This window comes from Gymnodraco acuticeps, unplaced genomic scaffold (genome assembly GCF_902827175.1).
Source record: "Gymnodraco acuticeps unplaced genomic scaffold, fGymAcu1.1, whole genome shotgun sequence".
Classification (NCBI taxonomy): Eukaryota; Metazoa; Chordata; class Actinopteri; order Perciformes; family Bathydraconidae; genus Gymnodraco; species Gymnodraco acuticeps.
Window position 1 is genome coordinate 1438905 of NW_022991642.1, and position 10487 is coordinate 1449391.

Genomic DNA, 10487 nt, shown 5'->3' on the forward strand with positions numbered 1-10487 from the left:
CAGTAAGGAGAATACTTACTTCCGGGTGTACAATTCTCCGTTATCCAATGCGAATGGACGCTCACATTGCCTTTTTAAGAGCTGCCGACATAAACGGATGCGGTGCTTCCCTGAGCATCAAATACCGCCGCCGATGGGAATACATTGCAATCAGTTGAAAGCTCTTTGCGTCCGTTTATGAAGCTGAAGGAGACTCGGCGCGTCCCAACTCCACGGGACCCTGACCAAGCGTCGCTCCTGGACGTTTAGGGAGTGAGTGTGTTGGCCTCATTGCCTTATTTCTAATAATAATAATAATAATAATAATAATTCTTCAGTCACATTCCTTTTTCAGGGTATTATAATTAAAATGAGAAATTGTGAGTTATTTTACAAAACATCAATCAATCAATCAATCAATGTTTATTTATATAGCCCAATATCACAAATGTTACATTTGTCTCAGTGGACTTCACAGTTTGTACAGAATATCAGTATGACAATACGACACCCTCTGTCCTTAGACCCTCACATCGTACAAGGAAAAACTTCCAGAGAAAACCCACAGTTTAAAGGGAAAAATGGGAGAAACCTCAGGGAGAGCAACAGAGGAGGGATCCCTCTCCCAGGACGGACAGACATGCAATAGATGCCGTGTGTAAATTGAAAAGATAATACATTTGCAACATAGGTAGTCCAAATGTTTGGAAATGCATGTGTGTATAATAGGAAGATGAATCCACGAGGATATCCATCCAGGACCTATGATCCAGGACCACAACCACGACTCAAGATCCAGGGCTCGCGATCCAGGACAGAGGAGCGCAGGATCATCCATGACTCCGGATCCCGGCGTATATAGACACCAAAAAGAAAGACATTTGGGGAAGCTGGGTTGATCGGAACATGAGTACACAGGTACAGACAGAGAGAAGGAAGAAGTAAGATGTCCCCCGACAAACTAAGCCTATATCAGCAAAACTAGGGGCTGAATCTAATCAGCCCTAACTATAAGCTTTATCAAAAAGGAAGGTCTTAAGCGCACTCTTAAAAACGGATAGGGTGTCTGCCGCCCGAACACAAACTGGAAGCTGATTCCACAAATGTGAAGCTTGATTAGAAAAGGCTCTGGCTCCCATTGTACTTTTAGAGACTCTAGGAACAACCAACAACCCTGCATTCTTGGAACGCAATGCCCTAGTAGGGTATAATGAGTTCTTTAAGGTAAGATGGCGCCTGCCCATTAAGGGCTTTGTAGGCGAGAAGAAGAATTTTAAATTCTATCCTGTGTTCTATAGGGAGCCAGTGTAAGGCAGCCAGAACAGGAGTAATGTGGTCCCTTTTCCTAACTCTGGTTAGTACACGAGCTGCAGCATTTTGAATCAGCTGAAGCGAGCGACTTAACTGACTTCTTGGTACACCCTGATAATAAGGAGTTACAATAATCCAGCCTTGAAGTAACAAATGCATGGTCTAGTTTCTCTGCATCGTTTTGAGGCAAGATATGCCTGATTTTTGCAATGTTACGTAGATGAAAGTAGGCGGTCCTTGAAATTGATTTTATGTGGGCGTTAAAGGATAAATCCTGATCAAATATAACACCAAGATTCCTTACATCACAACTTTAAAGGAATTAATAAGAGTCTCTTTCTCTACTTGAAACCAAGCAACCCAGAAAACGTCACTGAACACCGTCTGCGCTGTCTAAAATATGCACTAAACGGAGCCCACACAAACCAGCTGCGTAAAAGTCGTTGATTGCGCAACAGCGCTCTCACACAATAAGGCAACAGAACAAGTACGCGCAATACATTTAACACCGCAGAAACATACCAACGGTGTCTCTGGAGCCTCACACACACACACTGTCGCCAATTTCTCCCTCTGTGGCTTTGGGAACAAAAGACCGGCCATCACAATTCCTGCCCCTTTTGTTGCCGGGTTACCGGAAGCGGCATTAATATTTTTTAATAACAGCTCGCTTATTAAGAAAAGCCTATGCTATTCAAAATAAAACGAATACCCCTCCTGGTATTGAACAATACTATAATAATAATAATAATAATAATAATAATAATCATAATAATCATAATCATAATAATACTCTAAACAAAAATACATACAAATAATTATTTATCAGTCCGTTTTTCTCAGATATTATAATTTTTCTTTCAATATTGACTTTCGTCTTGACAATCTCTCTCTCTCTCTCTCTCTCTATCTATCTATCTCTCTATCTATAAGTAACCGCAGTAGAGAAAAAGGTGTTGCTATAGCAACACGTCATGTTTACGCTGCATTTTCTATGAGGTAAATATTACCCGTTGGCGGATATAGGTATAAATGGAATTTTTTTGGCGATTTTTTTCAATCTGATTTCATATTGACAATTTTTAACAACACTTTCAGGAAAAGTCACGGACTGAGAGACTTGAATATTTTATTGAAAAAAAGTTAAATACAATAAAAAAAACAGCTGCGGGTAAAATTGACCTGTTGGCGGTTCTAGTGTTGAGTTCATCTTGTTTTGTCTTCTCAAGGGGAAGCGCCCTAGGTAAAAATGTCCGGATGATGTCCGTATGACTTTTTGTTGATATTGATAAAGAAAGGGAAAGCAGGTTTGGCTTGTGCTTCAAACTTCCAAAAAGGCCAACAACTGGTACAAAGTAATATTGCTAAGTTCATCAACAAAGGTCACATCTTTCTGGGTTATTTTGGGAACAAACATCTGTATTCAGTGTACGTGGGTCCTGGTTGGATACAGATAAAGGCTCTTATATGTCACCATAATCATCCAATCACATCAGGTTGTCCATCATGTCTGTGCAGATTATAACCCTGGCTAAACAAATGCTGTGTTTATTTGTAAAGGACAAAACAGCAATATGAACACGCAAACAGCAGTCAGTGTAGCAGAAATGTGAAGTTAAGTATCTAAATAATATTAAAAACAAAACAAAACAAAAAACAGCGTACGTTTGTGCTATTATCTGTGACTGCTTCACGTAATCCTTTTGTAAATAATTTGCCATTTTAAATATTCATTTTATTGGGTTTTTCCTCAGAAAAAGCTGTATATTTTTAAGCAATTTACTCACTTTTTTGTAACAACATTTGCTTCATTATGGCAATCAATTTCTAAAAGAGATAATGAATGTATAGACTCCTCCTTTTCTCTCTTTTCCACTGTCACTCCATCATTTCATTAATGTCATTTCATGTCTTAACTTCTTAAAGTATTTATTTACTGTGAGAAAACCTTTTCAAAGGGACTATATTGTACATTTAAGAAGATGTTTAGAAATGGTGTTCTTCAGTATTTTTGGTTAGAGGAATATTGAAATGATTGCCATATAGGAGAGAGTATGGAGATAGCAGCAAAGTATTTTTCTGTCTTTTCTTCTTGCTGTGACTTCAGAGCAGTTGGGTGTTTTTTAGGCTGTTCCACTGTAACTGTAATTAAAGCATTGTCTCCAGAAATGATATGTTTAGGACTGGTGTCACAGCATTTATAAATATGTTCTATTTCTATTTTTAAGGTCATATCCCTGCAGCTCTGTACTGCCATTTCTCTCTCTGTTGTCACAACTGTCCACTAGAGAGCGCTGCAGCTCCTGAGATGTAACACTGATGCTGCAGAAATCTTTCTTACTGCTGTTGAATACATTCCAGTAAGTTCAAACATATTATTAATGCCACTATTCAAAGAAGATCTGTTTGTTTTATGGCACCCGTGCCCTCTTCTGAAGGAATGAACGTCCCACATGCTGTTTCCCTTTGTGGACATTTTATGTTGTGCTTATCTTAAGAAGCTGTTTGATTTCAGTATATTATTTTTAAAAAACTGAGCAATGGTTTTTGTTGACATTTTGTCTAGAGAAAATAACTACTCTTTGATGTTGAAATGTGCTTTGCCTTAGTTTCAAGAAAATGAAAGGTATAAAAAAAAACAGTGTGTGACGGGCTTCTTCCCTCTTATTCTTCTTCCCCATTTATAAATAGATATCACGTCCACTTCATGACACCTACTGAACAATTTAATAACAGCTGTTTATATCCTAAAGCAGTGGTGGTGGATAGTAACTAAGTCCATTTACTCAGTTACTGAAACATTTTTAGGTCATTTACTTTTCCTGCTACTTTATACTTATAATCAAATAAGTATTCATGTATAATTATAGAGCTTTATTGGCCCCTATGATACATGTACAAGCTACCATGCAGTATATAAAGGTACACTTGCTTCGTATTTATCAGAGGCAACATTTGAGCATTCATGGATTCAGATTTATAATTTTAAAATATAACATACATTTTTTCTGAATATTACGTTTTTTTACCTATATAAATATAAGTATCATTTGACGACTTAAGGACTTCAGCACTTTAACTGAAATAAAAATAGTAATACCACAGTGTGTAGAAATTATCAACACAATACAAATACGTCCAGAATGTACATGAATGCATCAATGATTATAATCAAAACATATCATATATATTATTCTGAAATGGGTCGATCTGCATATTGAGTACTTCTACTTTTGGAACTTTAATTATATTTTGATGCCAATACTTTTCTACTTTTACTTCAGTAACATCTTGAATGCAGGACTTTTACTGTAGCAGAGTATTCATACACTCTGGTACTTCTACTGTTACTCAAGTACAAGATCTGAGTACTTCTACTTTTACTCAAGTACAAGATCTGAATACTTATTCCACCTCTGCAGCTTACAATAGGTCAATCAACCGCGAGGATGCAAACTCCGAAAAGCACGAATCCTGCAAGAAAATTAGCTTCAGATATGCCAAACATTTGTAATTGCTATACAGATATTTGATTTGTGTACCCGCGACCTGTTTGGCTTAATGATGTTTATTTAATTTCCCTTTTTCCTATATGAGTATTTTCTGTTATAGCTCTTACGTGCACCTATGGATGGAAAAGATCATTGTCCGTAGGCTCTCACATGTACTGGAACAGAAAGGGCTGCTGAGTAGTTTTCAGAGCGGATTTCGTAAAGGGCGGTCCACAATAGATGCGTTAGTAAGAGTGAGTAATGATGTGGAAAAACACTGAAAGTGAAAGAGATAATGGCAAATGTGCTTTGCCTTAGTTTCAAGAAAGGTATAAAAAAACAAACAGTGTGTGACGGGCTTCTTCCCTCTTAGTCTTCTTCCCCATTTATAAATAGATATCACGTCCACTTCATGACACCTACTAAACGCATGGTTTACGTCACGTCCGGTAAAATGGCGCCGCCCACAGTGTTGATGTTATTTCGGTAATTAATCAGTTTGAAATCACTGATAATGTCATCGGATTAAAAAAAAAAAAGAGAGACTGGGAGAGACTGGTCTGTTTTATCGGATGATAATTATTTAAAAATGAGTGTCATGAGCATACCATTCCTTTAATACACATTCATTCACGACTACTTACATCTGATATTCAACTCCTTCAGCCTACTTTCAGCTGCAGAAACCATTCAACTATTACATTATTCAGCTATTTCAGGACATTGAGGCTATACATGTTGTTGTTTATACCTTTTTAAACCTTTTCTTTTAAATATTAAGCTTCTTCACTCTTTTTCCTACTCTTCCAGTTTAACATTTCACTTTCAAGTTTTCAACAAAGTCATTGCAATGCATTTGAGCTGTAACAATTTGATTCAAATCATTTCACTTTTCTGCATTTCTCCGCTAAGTTCAGCAACACACTTACTTGGTTTTTGTAGCTAAAAGCAGCTACCATTCAGCTAATAAAATATTCAGCTTTTTCTGCATTTTCAACTAAATTCAGCCACAAATGTTCACAGTTTACAGCATTCACACGCATTTTCTGCAGGAAATGCATTTTCTAGTCTTAAGAAGTTTGATTTCAGTATATTATTCTTAAAACTGTGCAATGGTTTTTGTTGACATTTTGTCTAGAGAAAATAACCTGTATCTTTGATGCTGAAATGTGCTTTGCCTTAGTTTCAAGAAAACTAAGGTATAAAAAAACAAACAGTGTGTGACGGGCTTCTTCCCTCTTAGTCTTCTTCCCCATTTATAAATAGATATCACGTCCACTTCATGACACCTACTGAACAATTTCATAACAGCTGTGTATATCCTAAAGCAGTGGTGGTGGATAGTAACTAAGTACATTTACTCAGTTACTGAAACATTTTTAGGTCATTTACTTGAGTAATTACTTTTCCTGCGACTTTATACTTTAAAATAATTGTTCATGTATAATTATAGAGCTGTATTGGCCGCTATGGGCAATGTACAAGCTACCCTGCAGTATATAAAGGTACACTTGCTTCCTATTTATCAGAGGCAACATTTGAGCATTAATGGATTAAGTTTTATGATTTTAAATATAGGATATATTTTTCTGGTTATTACTTTTTTCAGGTACTTTTACTTTTACAAATATAAGTATCATTTGACGACTTAAGGACAAAGTATTCAGCACTTTAACTTAAATAAAAATAGTAAAACCACGGTGTGTAGAAATGATCAACACAATACAAATACGTCCAGCATTTTAATGTGATAAACACATGAATGCATCAATGATTGTATATAGACTCGTTATAATATTCACTATTATATACACTATAAATAATACATAATATAATATACATAATAATATAATATAATATACATAATATACATTATTCCACTTTAAAAAAAGAAATATTTTTATTTGTTGTATTACTTTAATATAATATTCGTAATATTGTTTTTGATACCGTCTGCTTATCTGTATTATTGTGTTGCATTGTTGGAGAAGCCTGTGACCTAAGATTTTCAACGACATAATTACTCTGTAGCTACTGTATGTTAGTTTGACAATAAAGAACCTTGAACCTTGAACACATATATATATATATATATATATATATATATATATATTATTCTGAAATGGGTCGATCTGCATATTGAGTACTTTTACTTTTGGAAATGTAATTATATTTTGATGCCAATACTTTTGTACTTTTACTTCAATAACATCTTGAATGCAGGACTTTTACTGTAACAGAGTATTCCTACACTCTGTGTCGTGGCTTCCTTCCTTGTCTTTCCATCAAGCCACTAGACGCCTTAAACAGACAGTTCTAACTCGTTTCTTTCCTTTAAATTACTCACAGTTTGAAGAGTTTCTTGGCCTCCGATGGTTTAGAAGATGTTGCGATGTGTTTGCTCAAAATAAAATAACAAACTTTTGCACATGCAACAAAGAAAAATAGGCCTTTACAATATTCAAAAGAAATAGGCAAAACTCAAATAAAATAACAAACAACTTAGGTTTTCTTTCTTTCTTGATAATGCTTATATAACTTCGTAACTTAAAGTGTATTTGTACGATTTGTGTGTACGAGTACGGTTAAAAACTGTTCCTTGATGGCGTCTCAACAGGTTGCCCATCACTGTGGCTTTAGCACAGGCGCCGTGGGAATTGTAGTCCTTTATAGTGCGTTGACTACAGACGTCACAATTAGGTGGCTTTTCTTATAAAATCAAAATACTGGCTCTAACATACCGGCCCCTATTGTTATGGGCATCTTTAAAAACAATAAACACAAATTCAAAAAGAGCCAGACAAAGTCAGTCTTCATATTCTATTTGAGATAGACAGGGTGTCTTAATTGTCCATCTTCAGTTATTTCCTTATTCTAAGGCAGACACCAGTAGGCATATTTTGCTTATTGGTCTTTCCAGCGTGTTGGTTTTTGTCTTAAGAAGAACACTCCGAATCAGTCCTCCAGATCCAGGCGTCTCCATAACTCTTGCCATTAACCAGGATCCAGGAGGTGCATTTGAATCCATAATTAATACGATGTCTCCAGGTATGAAGTTCCTTTTAATGCGATTCCATTGCTGTCTTTCTTGCAAAAGTGGTAGATATTCTTCGATTCATCTGGTCCAAAACAAAATTGCTATGTACTGCACTTGTCGCCAGCGGCGTCTTGAGTATGTATCTTGCTGATGGAATAAGCCTGGGGGCAACGAAGGTTTGACCTTGAGCTGCAGCAAATGGTTTGGTGTGAGATGTTCCAAGTCATTTGGATCATTTGACACTGTAGTTATTGGTCGGCTGTTGAGAATTCCTTCAACTTCACACAGAACTGTTGAAAGGCTTTCGTCATCAAGTGTTTGTTGTTTTGTGATGGAGAGCAGAATTTTCTTTACAAGCCGGATTAGTCTTTCCCATACTCCGCCATGATGTGCTCCGTAAGGAGGATTGAAGGTCCATTTGCTGGAGGGCTGTTTCTATTTTGCTCAGATTCCACTCTTTTATAGATTCCTTCAGCTCTCTTTCAGTGGCAACGAAATTAGTCCCATTGTCTGACCTCATCTCCAAAACTTGTCCTCTTCTGCTGATGAAACGTCTGCAGGCATTAATGCATGGATCTGTATCTAACGAATGAGCTACTTCCAAGTGCACCGCTCTGGTTGTTAGACAGGTAAAGATAACTCCATATTGTTTCACAATGCTTCGTCCTCTTTTCACCTCCAGTGGGCCAAAGTAATCCACTCCAACATATGTGAATGGTGGTAGGTCTTGTGTAATTCTGTCTTTTGGCAAATCTGACATGTTTTGTTCTCCTGCATTTCCATGCATGCGTCTGCACACAGTACATTCAGATATACTTTTTCTGGCTAATGCATTGGCACATGGTATCCAGTATGTTTGTCTTAACCTGGATAATATATGATTCCTTCCACTGTGACCAACTTGTTGATGAATATCTCGAAGTATGGTTTTAGAGACATGGTGGTGTTTTCCAAGAATGCTTGGGTGCTTTGCTTCCTCAGGCATTGCCATTTGATTTAGCCTTCCTCCAACCTCATCTCCTTCTCAATCAGCTTTATTCGATGTGGTTATTTTGCTTGAGTAGAAGTAAGTACTTCCTTCCTCTTCTTACTTAAAAGCAGCAAGAGATGTTTTACTTGAAGGAACCATGCAACTGCTCTTTTCAGTTTCCTCCAATCAGAGTAGTGATGCACTTGCTTGCTTGTGGCATTTAGGTCAGTTGCAATGGTTAGGTTCACATTGAATTTGTCCTTCTTCACCTTTGGGTCATCAGGATAGCTGTCATTGGCCAGTTTAAGTGCAGAACAGATGTACTGTCAGTCCAGAAGACAGATTTGCATAATGGGATTTGCAGCTCGGGTTCTGATAATCTTGTCCATGCGTACTGCCAGTACTGCTGCTGTGAGCTCCGATCTTGGGACAGTGACTTTTTTCAGAGGCACGACACGTGACTTTCCTGACATGAAGGATATGTGAACGTCTTCATCTTCATTTGTCATCTTAAGGTAGGTGACAACACCGTATCCAATCTCGCTTGCTTCACTGAAATGGTGCAATTGTGCAGATTTAATTTGTCCATAATTCTTTGGTTTGATACATCGATCAATCTTGAAGCTTTCTATCTGCTTTAATCCCATGAGCCATCTTTGCCACTTTTTCTTGAGAGCCTCCGGGAATTCTTCCTCCCACCCACAATTGAGTTTGCACAACTCTTGTAGGACATGCTTTGCAGTGAAGATAAATGGTGAAAGAAATCCAAGTGGGTCATACACAGAGCAGACTGTTGAAAGGATGCCTCTCCTTGTTACTGGTTGAGATTTTAAGCAGACTGGAAACTTGAAAACATCTTCCTCCACATGCCACTGTATCCCGAGGGCTCTTTCTATTGGAAGATTGTCTTGGGTCTCTAAGTCCAGGTTTTTTTTACCTCTTTGGGTTTTTCACTCTTTAGGATGGATGCCAGCACAGTTTTACTGTTGCTTGTCCACTTTGTCGGATTGAAACCTCCCTTTGCACAAAGATCCTTGAGTTCTTCACATAACTTAACAGCTTGATCAGCAGAAGCGACACATTTTAAGCAGTCGTCAACATAGAAATGTCTTCCGACAGTGTCAACAGCTTCTGCAGAGAAATCATCTTTGTTGTCTTCAGCGGTTTTAATGAGAGCATAGGTTGCACAACTTGCTGATGAAGTGGCACCAAATAGATGTCATCCTGTACTCAGCGAGAGGTAAACTGACATCTCCTCCTGGCCACCAAAGAAAGCGAAGATAATCTTGATCGGCAGGAGCCACCTTGACCTGATGGTACATCCCCTCGACATCAGCCATGAAAGCTATCTGTTCTTGTCTGAATCGAATGAGCACACCAAACAGCGTGTTGGTAAGATTGGGACCCTGAATAAGCTTGTCATTTCATGAATATCCTTGATAAGATGCAGAACAATCGAACACTACACGAATCTTGCCCTTCTTTGGTTGATGAACCCCATGATGTGGTATGCACCACACCTTTCCACTCAGGTTTGAGCTGCTCTTGGGGCAGTAGCTGAGCGTGACCTTTTGCTATCACAGCCTCCAAGAATGTTTAATATCCATCATGGAAAACTGTGTTCCTTTTTTAATTTCCTTTTTAATGATTCTGCTCTGCAAGTTTGCGATTGTTTGGCATCATGATATTCTTCTGTTTG